Source organism: Sturnira hondurensis, unplaced genomic scaffold (genome assembly GCF_014824575.4).
Source record: "Sturnira hondurensis isolate 20B ecotype Veracruz unplaced genomic scaffold, ASM1482457v3 Scaffold0007378, whole genome shotgun sequence".
In the NCBI taxonomy this organism is placed as follows: domain Eukaryota; kingdom Metazoa; phylum Chordata; class Mammalia; order Chiroptera; family Phyllostomidae; genus Sturnira; species Sturnira hondurensis.
In genome coordinates, this window is record NW_028080009.1 from 960,774 (window position 1) to 970,892 (window position 10,119).

Sequence of the window (10,119 nt, forward strand, 5' to 3'; positions counted from 1 at the left end):
GGAGCAGAGGGGAGACAGTCCTAGCCGGTCAAGGGAGACCTGAAGCCAGGAGCACAGAGAACAGGAGGACACAGAGAAGAGAGATGAAAGAAAGTGAAGCCGACAAGACTTGGCCCCTGACGGTCCTGGAAGGGTGAGGGAATAGAAGTGCTCTAGACTGACTCCCCGGCTTCCTGCCAAGCTACTCAAGGGGTGCCTGTTGTTAGGATACCACAGAGGAGAAGCCATTTTTCAGGTGCCTGTTGGAATCCCCACATGGAGTTGTTCCAAGCACAGTTGGATCTGGAGCCGAGAGAGGTCTGGATTTGGACAAATCAGGGAGTAACAAAAAGCCATGGGTGTGGGAACCGTGAAATAGGACATGTAGAGTGGGAAGAGAGTTTAGGACAGAACCCTGGCGAACATTCACATTTAAAGTGCAGTCTGAGGAGAACTTTATTCTTAGATAAGGAGGCAGTATCACAGAAGTTAAGGGAGGAAACATTTCAGCAAAGAGGGAGAGATCAATAGCATCCAATGCTGCTCAGAGTTAAGTAAGATGAGGGCGGAAAAGTGACTGCTGACTTTAGCATTGAGGAGTTCACTAGTGACCTTGGGAAGAACAGTTTAGGAGAGCCATAAGGGTGCAATCTTCCTGCAGTGGGAAATGAGATGGAATGAATTGACAAACAACTAGCCATAGAAAGGACTTCAGCATAGATTCATTCATCAATGCACACTTAGTGAAATCCTAAAATAGGAAGGCAATATATTATAGGGAAGCAGGGTAGGATAGTAGTGAATATGTGAACTCTGGGACCAAATCAACTGGACTTTCTGCCCAGCTTCACACTTACCCACTCTGTGACCTGGGGCAAGCCACTTAATTTCTCAGTGCTTCCATTTCTTCACTTATAAAATAAGGAAAACACGGATATTTACGGCACTATGTTTGCAGTATGAACAGTGTCTGTCACACAGTGCATGTTTTATACATGTGCAAGCACAAATTACTATTACAGTGGTTAAGAAGATAGACTGCTGTCAGACAGACTTAAATTCACATTCTGACTCTACCACCTAAAGCATAACCCTTGGGCAAGATGTTTAACCTGTCTAACTCTTGATTTCTCCTGTGAAATGGGGATTAAAGGGCCTACTTTATATGGTTGATACAAAAGCTAAATGAAAGAATGCTACAAAAACTTAGCACAGTGTCTGGTATACAGGGAAGGCTTGATAAATATCAGCTGCTATTATTGTGTCCAGATACAAACAATAACCCTGGGATAAGTGTTATTACACAGATGAGAAAACTGAGGGTCAGAGCAAGTAGCAGAGAGACATCTGAAGCTCTGACAGACTCTGAAACTAGTGCTTTCTGTTATACCATGTTGCTTCTCTGCTGGAGGGCTTGGAATGCCCTAATAAAGGGTCATGGCCAGGCAACAGAACAGGGGAGGAAAATGAGCAAAGTTCTGCTTTAGGAGAATAACTGGCAGTGTGGACAGGGTGGGTTAGAGGAGAAGATCAATGATGAGGTAATTGCCACTCTCCAGGTGGGCATGGAGTCAGATGATGAGAGAGGAAGAGATCAGAGGATGCTTGGAGGTCTCCAGGAGACAAAGAGGAAAATGGGGAGAGGCAGGCCTAGGGCATGCTTGTGAAATGATTCATTAATAGATTTATTCAACAAATATCTACTAAAGACCTACCATGTGCCAAATACCATATTAAGCAGCAGAGAAATAGCAGTGACTTGGAAAGATCAAGTGCCTGCCTTTGTGGTGTCCACAGGCAGGGAGACCTAGAAATAGTGAGGGAGCTAGGAGTGGTGGTGATGGGCAGCAAGGGCCTGGTCCTAAGTTCTGATCCTGGCAATCAGAGTCCAGACTGCAGAGGACATGGTGCGGTTGGAACTAGCAGAGAAGTTGAAGATGCAGAGACCCAGAGATGTCCAGAGTAAAAAACAAGTTTGGAGATGCTGGGAGACAGGAGGGTGAGGGGCAGGCGAGCACAGTAGAGGCACTGAGATGTTGTAAATAAAATGAACTTAGTTGAAAGTGGAGCACTTAATAATTGTTTCCTTTCAGAATCCTCAAAACAACTCTCTCAATGATACTTCCATGTTCACCTGAGGAAAGGGGAGCTCAGAGAAGCCAGGGTCATCTCAGGGGCAAATGATGTGGCTGTAAGGTCTGATGTGTACCCCTGCTCCCTCCTTTCCTCCCTCCCCTCCTCCTTCCTCACCAACCTTATGGCATTTCTAGGCCCTGATAGACAGTAGCTCCTTCCTTTAAGCAGGAAGGAGGGGAAAACATAACACAAACCCCTTAGAGGGGAAAACATAAACAAACTTCTAGTGTGTTAAGCAGAACATAGAGAGGCATCCAGGCTCAGGCTTAAGGGTTCCAGGAGGACTTCTGGGAGGAAGTGTACATGGGTACATGGGTACATGGGTACAAGGAATTTTTAACTGATGCCACAGGGGAAGTACTTCTCACCAGGGTACATGAAAATTGAGAAGTACTTCCCCTGTGGCATCAGTTAAAAATTCCTGTAAGTCAGAGAGTTACCCAGGAAACATGGACACTGGAGCTGAAGGAAGGGGTGGGTAGGCAACAGGAAGCCAGGAAAAAGATGGGATCCAATAGCACAAACCAATGGGCGGGACTTTTGCTTTGCAGGTACCAGGGCATTAGAGAGGGAGAGAAGAGGTCAAGAGCACAAGTATCTGAGAATCTGATACGGAGAAGAGGCCAGGGTACCAGGAGCTAGAAGGCTCAGAGTACATGTATGGAGGGGGGGGTGTTAAAGGGAAGAGCTGCCTATGGCATCTCTAGGGAAGGGGACCTGGTGGCGTGAAGAGAACGGCAAGGCACTAGAGCACCTTATGGCCTGATGGTGGGTCACAGCTTCCTCAGTTTTCACTCCCTCCAAGAACTCGAGTAGACATCTGGCCCAGTAGATTTGGATCTGCAAATTTCTGGTGCTCCTTAAGTATTTGCTAACTGAATGAAAGAGAAATAGAGGCTATTCGCGTGCTCAAAGAAGACATGGGTAAGACACAGAATAACTAGTCGAGTGAGGCCCCTGTGGAGGTAGGAGGAGATGGGATCCACAATGTAAGTGGGGGATGCATCTCAAATTGAAGAGCAGCCTGTTCACTATCACAGGAAAGCAGAGAGAGGGGAGAGGAAGAGGATCCAGGAAAAGAGAAGCCCAAGTGAAAGGGGTAAAGGAGGAGAGAGCATAGGGTGGGAAATGATATGTTGTGAGGAAAGGGAGTGGAAATATCTCCAGTGGAATAAGTGGGTATGTGTGGAAATACCTCAACTGTGTGAGCAACTGAGCCCAGAGGTCAGTCTTTTGAAGAGTGAATGAGGGTGAAGGATATGCTGTGAGGTGCCTCATTCATTCATCTGTTCATTGCCAAGAGTTTGTCAGGGGCCCTGGGCACATGAAGATGAAAACCACACAACCTTGCCATTAATGAAGTCCTAGCCCAGTCAGAGACAGAAGAGGGAAGAGGCATTGATGATAGAAAGCTAAGAGGATCCCAAGCCTGCCTGGTGGAGTCAGGAAAGGCAGGGTTTGAGACTAGATCTGAGGATGGGAAGGGGTTAGCCAGGAATAGGGAGTGAAGGGCTTTTAAGGCAGAGAGCAGTATGTGCAAAAGGCCAGAAGCATGGAGGAATGCGTGTCTTTGGGGGACTACAAGGAATTTAGTATGGCTGGAACTTGCAATATGAGGGAGCTAGAGGAATAGGACAGGTAATGAGGCTAGGAAGGCTGGGGAGGGGGGCAGTCAGATCATGAGGCTCTCATAAGCACTGTTAAAGTAGAAGTTTCACCCAAGACAGTGGAGGATGGACACTGAAGAATGTTGAGCAGGGAATGACATGGTTGGATCTGCACACTTCAGGGCGATCCCTCTTGCTGCAATGAGAATGGATTGGAAGAAGGAAGAGAAGTTTAGGGAAACAAGTTAGAAGGCTCTTTCAGTAATTTATGTTAAAAGATAGTGAGGGCAGTAGCTGACACCATCAAGAAAAGTGATATCTGAGATAGCTGGAAAGATGGTAGAACTAACAGGTTCCAATGACTTTCTGGGTTATGGGACATGTGGAGAAGAGAGTGACTACAGTTAACTTCTGGGTTTGTCGCTTGATAACTGAGTGGGGATGGTTTAGGGCAGGAAGAAGTGATGAGTTCAGGTTTGGACATGTTGAGGGGCTTGTGAGTTATATACTACAGATCAGGTACAAAGCAGATATGAAGGTCTGGAGGTCAGAAGAGAGGTCTGGAAGAGGCAGATATTTGGGAGTCATCAGCTTGAACAGATGATAATTAAAGCCCTAGAAATGAATGAAATGAATCACTCAGAAGAGTGTATACAGTAAAAGTATAAGAAGGTCCAAGCCAGAATCCTAAGGAACAGTAACACTTAGGGGTCACCCAACAGAGCCCCTGAAGCAGACTGAGAAGGAACAGCCAGGAGCAGTTCCGGGAGAGAGATGCACAGATTCTCACGGAGCTGTAAACATCTGTTTATTTGCCTGTCTCTCCTATTGAGGTTTAAACTTCTTGAGGGTAGGGATAATGTCTTCTACCATAGTATTTCCATCACCTAGCAGTGTGGTTGGCACATGAGAACTCAATAAATGTTTACAGAATAAAATAATGGCTCAGAAGCCATAAGATGATAATGATTCAAATAGAAAAGAAAGGTCAACTGCCAAAAGGTCAAGCAGTTAACAGACTTTTAGAGCACCTAGAGCCCCTAGAGCTGGCAGATGAGAGGTCACTTTTTCTTAGAGAGGGCAGTTACTTTGGAGGGGCAGGAGTAAATGGGAAGTGAGGAGGTGAGAGCAGCCCCGTGCAAAAGACACAAAATGTGGCAGTGAAGCAAGTGAGAGTTTCTTCGTTAATTGGGTATGACAGGGTTAGGGAACAACGGAGAGAGTAGAGGCCATTCACATGCTCACAGAGAACTTGGAGACATGGGTAAGACATGGAGTAATTAGCCCAGTTAGGTCCCTGTGCAGGTGGGAGGAGATGGGACCCACAACATAGGTGGAGGATGGGTCCCAAATAGAAGAGATGCCTCTTCATTATCCCAGGAAAGCAGAAGAGACTGAGGAGGATGCAGATAAAATTTGAAGGAGGAGGCAGAAAGCTTCGGAATTCAAACTGGACTTAGAGTTCAAGCAGACCAGGTTATCTGCTCCTACTTCCCCCTCTCCTCAGTCTCCACATCCAGTCTAACCACTGAGCCCTGCTGACATTACTGCCCAAAGAACTCTTGAAACCAGGTACTTCCTCCCTCTGTGCTGCCGCTACTCCAGTTCAGGCCACTGTGATCCCCTCCTGGGTCCCTGCAACAGCCAACTACGCTTTTCAGACTCCTTCCTCCAGTCTCTACTCTGCTGTCGGACAGGTATTTCTAAAACAGATCTGAGCATATCACACCACAACGTCAGAAGATTTGGTGATGTTCCATTATTCTTGGGTTAGGTACTTTTCATATGGTCTACAAGAACTGTATGATAGCACTAGCCCTCCATCGACCTCCCCCTCACAGACCCTTACCTCTCCGCACACCATGCTGTTCGTGGCAGGTTCACTGGATTGCTTTATACCTCAACATACATCACTTTCTTCATGTGGACTTTCTCATGCTGCTCCCTTGTCTTGAAGTATTCTCCACCCACCCCATCCCACTCACCTCCAACTCTCCTTTGGTTGACTCCCTATTGATCCATCAAGCTGAAGCTTACATGTCGCTTCCTCCAGGAAGCGTCTTCTGACCTCCTGACACTGGTTTAGTTTCCCCTGCTATGTGCTGCCATGTTACAGCACTCACCCCACGTAAGCCCCATTAAGGTAAGGTCCATGTCCTTTTTTGTTCATCCTTGTAATGCTAGCACCTACCGCACTGCCTGGCACAGAATATGTGCTTAATATGTGTTTGCTGAATGAATGAACCAGTAAATTGACTAATTAATCTGCTGAAAACAGTGAGATGAGGGATATGAGGTAAGAGATGTGACAAAAATAAGGGAAAATCATCTATTTATTTATTTATGGAGGGCCCCGTTGAGGGTCGAATTTGTAGAAGCATGGTGTGGTTGAGAGCTCACTCTAGCTAGGGTTGAGACTTTGTGGGACGGGTGGGTTCAAGGACAAAGTAACCAAGAGTGACCAAGGAATAGTTGAAAGGATGGTCCTGGGTGTATAAAGTAGAAAAAGAGCACAAAGCCAGCAAGGGCTATATTAAGAGAAAGCAAAGAGGTCAAGCACAAGAGGTCATTATGAGGCTGGAGAATAGGTATAATGCGAACAACGGCCTCTGAGAGCTGGAAGGACCTGGGAGGCTCTGGGCTGAGAGTGGAATGCAGGAGTTTAGAATTTTAGGGATGGGCCAGTTCTACATGGGCCTGGGAGGGGAGAAGGGAACAGGAGCTCAAGAAACTGTGAGGCCGGGGTTTTGAGGGACTCTCAGAACCTTGGGAAGACTGATCCAGGTCCCCAAATTTTCAGGAAACAAGAGGGTAAGCCTGGCAGTCTATGGATAAGGAGTAATGCTGTGAGCATCATAAGTCAACAAGAGTTTACTTGGCGGCTGGGACAGCTCACTCTGGTGGGTGCATGTCACCTAAAAGTGTGTCTCCTATGGGTTATACAAGCGGCTGTGTGATGAGGGTGATTGCAACACAGCCTCTTGTTAGTGTCAGGCTCCTGGGACACCTGTTTTGTATGGGCTGCTCTGATGAAGTATAACCTGGATGATGGGTTGACTGTGACAACGTTTCCAGTAGATGTGTATTGCTGTGACAGTGCCTCCTGTGGTATGTGTTCATCTTGACAATGATCATGTGGGAACACACTGGCTGTATCATTTCTACTGTCCGGTGGGTGTGTGTTGTTCTGAGGGCATGGTCTTCCCTAGGTGGGTGTTGGCTCTGACTGCTTCCTGGGGGCTGGGGTGCATGATGGCTTTGAAGGCATCTCTTGTGGATATGTGTTGCCTGGGACTGTGTCCCCTGTGGGTTGAGTAGGGCCATGACTCTGTCCCCTGTGGGTATTTGAGGAGTTGACATAAGCAACAATATTTTTCTGGCCTATGACCCCATGGCTGCGGGCCCAGCCCACGCCACACTGAGTTCATTGTGCTTCTAGGGCTCCCTCTCACCACCCTCTCCACGTGGAACCAGGCCTGTGGTGACCTCCCTCGTCCCCTGCACAGGATTCTGATAGAGGTGTCCTGGGCACAAACTCAGAACACCGGCCTAGGGTGACCAGCCTCCACTTCAGGTTTGCCTGTCTCTCCTTTGCGTCTCTTTACTTCTCCCCCCTCAGTTTCTTTGTCTCGGTCTCAGTTTGTCTCTGTCACACACCCAATCCTGACACATGGCTCCCACAGAGGCAGCAACACACACACACACACACACGCACACGCACACACACGCGCGCTCGCACACACACTCATACTGACTTGCTTAACATGACACACACTCATTCTAACTCACACGCTCTCGGAGTGACACGCACATACACACGCAGCCAGCAGACATACAGGCACACAACCTCCTGGTGACACGCACTAACTCACACAGCCCGTGCACTCACACTCGGAGAACATACACGCCCTTCCCGCACCCCGGCACACTCTCCCTCCAACACACCCCGACTCGATGACGCACACAAAGACCCCCCAGGCCCTGCCCCCGCGCTCACGTTCACGCTCGTCCTCGTCCCGCAGGCCCAGGCCCCCCCCTCCCCCATTGTCTCCAGCTCAGAACAAAGCCCCCGGCTCCTCTGCCGCCGCCGCCACCCGGGAGAGGCTGGCCGGGCCTGGTGGCCAGGGCCGGAAGGGTCGGGCGTCCGCGGGCACTGACCTCGGCGAGGCGCGGGCTCTCTCGCCTGTTCCAGGGGCGCCGTCCGGCCGCGGTCAGCCCCCCGGGCAGCGCCTGCCCGCGCGGGGCCTGGGGCTGCGCATCGTCCGTCGCTGCTGCCTCGGGCCCGCGATCCGCTCGGGGAAGACGGCCGTCGGTCCTCGCGCCCCTGGCCGTCGGTGGGTCTGTCCGCCGCCACCGCAGGGGCGCCGCCTCCTCCACAGCCGCCCCGGGGAGGATGCGAGCTCCGCCGCGGCCCCGCGCCCCCTCCCCTCCCTCCCCCGCCCCTCGCGCGGTAACCCGAGCCCCCGCCCCTCCGCCCGCGGAGCCCCCGCCTCCGCCCCCTCCCGCGCTCCGTGCCGCGGCCCCCCCGGCACCAGCCCGACCTCCTCCGCCCCTCGACTTCCCGGCCCCGGTCCCCGGCGCCGGATCCGGCCCCTGCTCTGCGCCGTCCCAGTTCTCTTCCCTTCGCCCGGTCACTGCGCCCCGCGCCCTCCGCCCATCCCGTTCTTGACGTCCTTTCCCCTCGCGCCCGTCTCCTCGTCCTCCTCTGCCACCTTCTCTCCTTCCCCTTCTCCCCCTGCGCCTCTTCTCCCTCACTGTCCTAGTCTCCCTCTTGTCCGACCCTTCTCCCTACCGACGCGTTCTCTCATTCTCCTCTTTCTCTCCATCCGCTTCTTCTTCCTCCTCCTCCCCATCCCTTCTCCTCCGTCCTCTCTCCCCAACTCTTACGCCCTTCTCGCTTCCCTGGCCCGCCCCCCTTTCCCCATCTCTTCTCTTCATCTCCTTCTCCTCACCCCCTTCGCCCAGTCCCTTTCTCCCCGTATCCTCACCACCCCCTTCTCCTCTCACCTTTCCCCCATTCCCTTCTGTCCTCCCTCCTGACCCTGTCCTCCTCGTCCCCATCGTCTTCCTCCTTAATCTCTCCATTCCCTCCCCCTGGCCACTTCCATTTATCCCATTCTCTTTACCCCTTTTCCCTCTTCATTGCCTAGGTCTCTTTCCCTCACTTCCTCTTTCTTCCCAAATTTGAGGCTAGAGATTGGAGGGTTATTGGAACAAAGAGATGGGTCGGGGGCGGGGTGGTCGAACTCATAAACTCCCCAGAAAAGGAAAGTGACATGAACACTGGGCAGGGAGGTGGGAAGGGGCGTGAGGCGCCACCTTGGTAGAGAAAGTGGGAAGAAGTAACAGAGACAGAGAATACTGAAGAACTCCGAAGAGTTTTGACCCCTCCCCTATGTCCTTATGACTGAGTAGGTATGAGTCCAAAGGTGTTCTGGACTTGAGACTTAGTCAAATGATACAAAAAGATCAGGAACTCTGAGGAAAGAGAACGAAGTTCCAGTGAAAGCTGAAGGAGTGTGATTTTGCAAGACTGGAGTAAAGGAGAGGGTGCAGTCCTTGATAAGATCCAGGTTTCTGGCTTGAGCAGCTGGGTGGATGGTGGCAACATTCACTGGAGTAGCTTATGGGGGGGATGATGCAGAAAGATGATGACTTTGCATTTGGGTTGCTGACTTTGAAGTGCCTGTTGGGTAGGTAGGTTTGCAGCTTAGAACAAGAGTGGTCTGAGATGGACATAAATATTTGGGAGTCATCTGCAAATACCGTATAAGCTTGAATATAGGGTGAGGTTTTTCCTTTTTTGTTTTTCCAAAATCATCCCTCAGGAAAGAGGGAGTAACCTTATATTTGAGTTCTTACAAAGTCTCTTATATTACAGGGTTTGCTCTCATTTACTTTATTTTGAACAACAAACCACTGGATAGGGAAGTATGGTATGGTGACTAAGCTTGTGGACTCTGGAGCCAGACTGCCTGGCTTGGGGTCCAGACTCTGCCGTTTTCAAGCTGTGTGGCTTTAGAAAAGTTAGTTAACCTGTCTGCTTCAGTTTTCTCATGTATACAGTGGGGCTAAGGATTAAATTATTTAATATATGTAAACATAATTTAAGTGTGCCAATAAACAAAATTATTTATTGGCACATTGTAAGTGCTCGATGAATACTATTTTCACTGTTTGGGCAAGACCCATTAACCTGAAATGCCCTGGACAATACTATTTTGGATGCTTGTTATAGGTCATGTGCCACAGAATCCATAGTCAAAGTTATTTAACACCGCTTTGGTAACTATTCCTGGTAGTATGACCTCACAACTGCATGTGTCGGATGTTTCCAGATCCATTTTTTAAAAGACTACTTTAAAAAGCAATACAGTAGTACTTGGGAGGGGCTTCT

At 49.8% G+C, this 10,119-nt stretch overlaps 1 protein-coding gene across 1 annotated transcript in view; it reads right to left on the reverse strand.

The window, feature by feature from the left end:
- Positions 1-8,132, reverse strand: part of DCHS1 (dachsous cadherin-related 1) — a 38,170-nt gene extending 30,038 nt beyond the window's left edge. Inside the window, exon 1 of the mRNA XM_037051602.1 lies at positions 7,881-8,132. The gene's annotated coding sequence lies outside the window, so the exon portion shown is untranslated. The remainder of the gene's footprint in view (positions 1-7,880) is intronic.
- Positions 8,133-10,119: the final 1,987 nt, after the last annotated feature.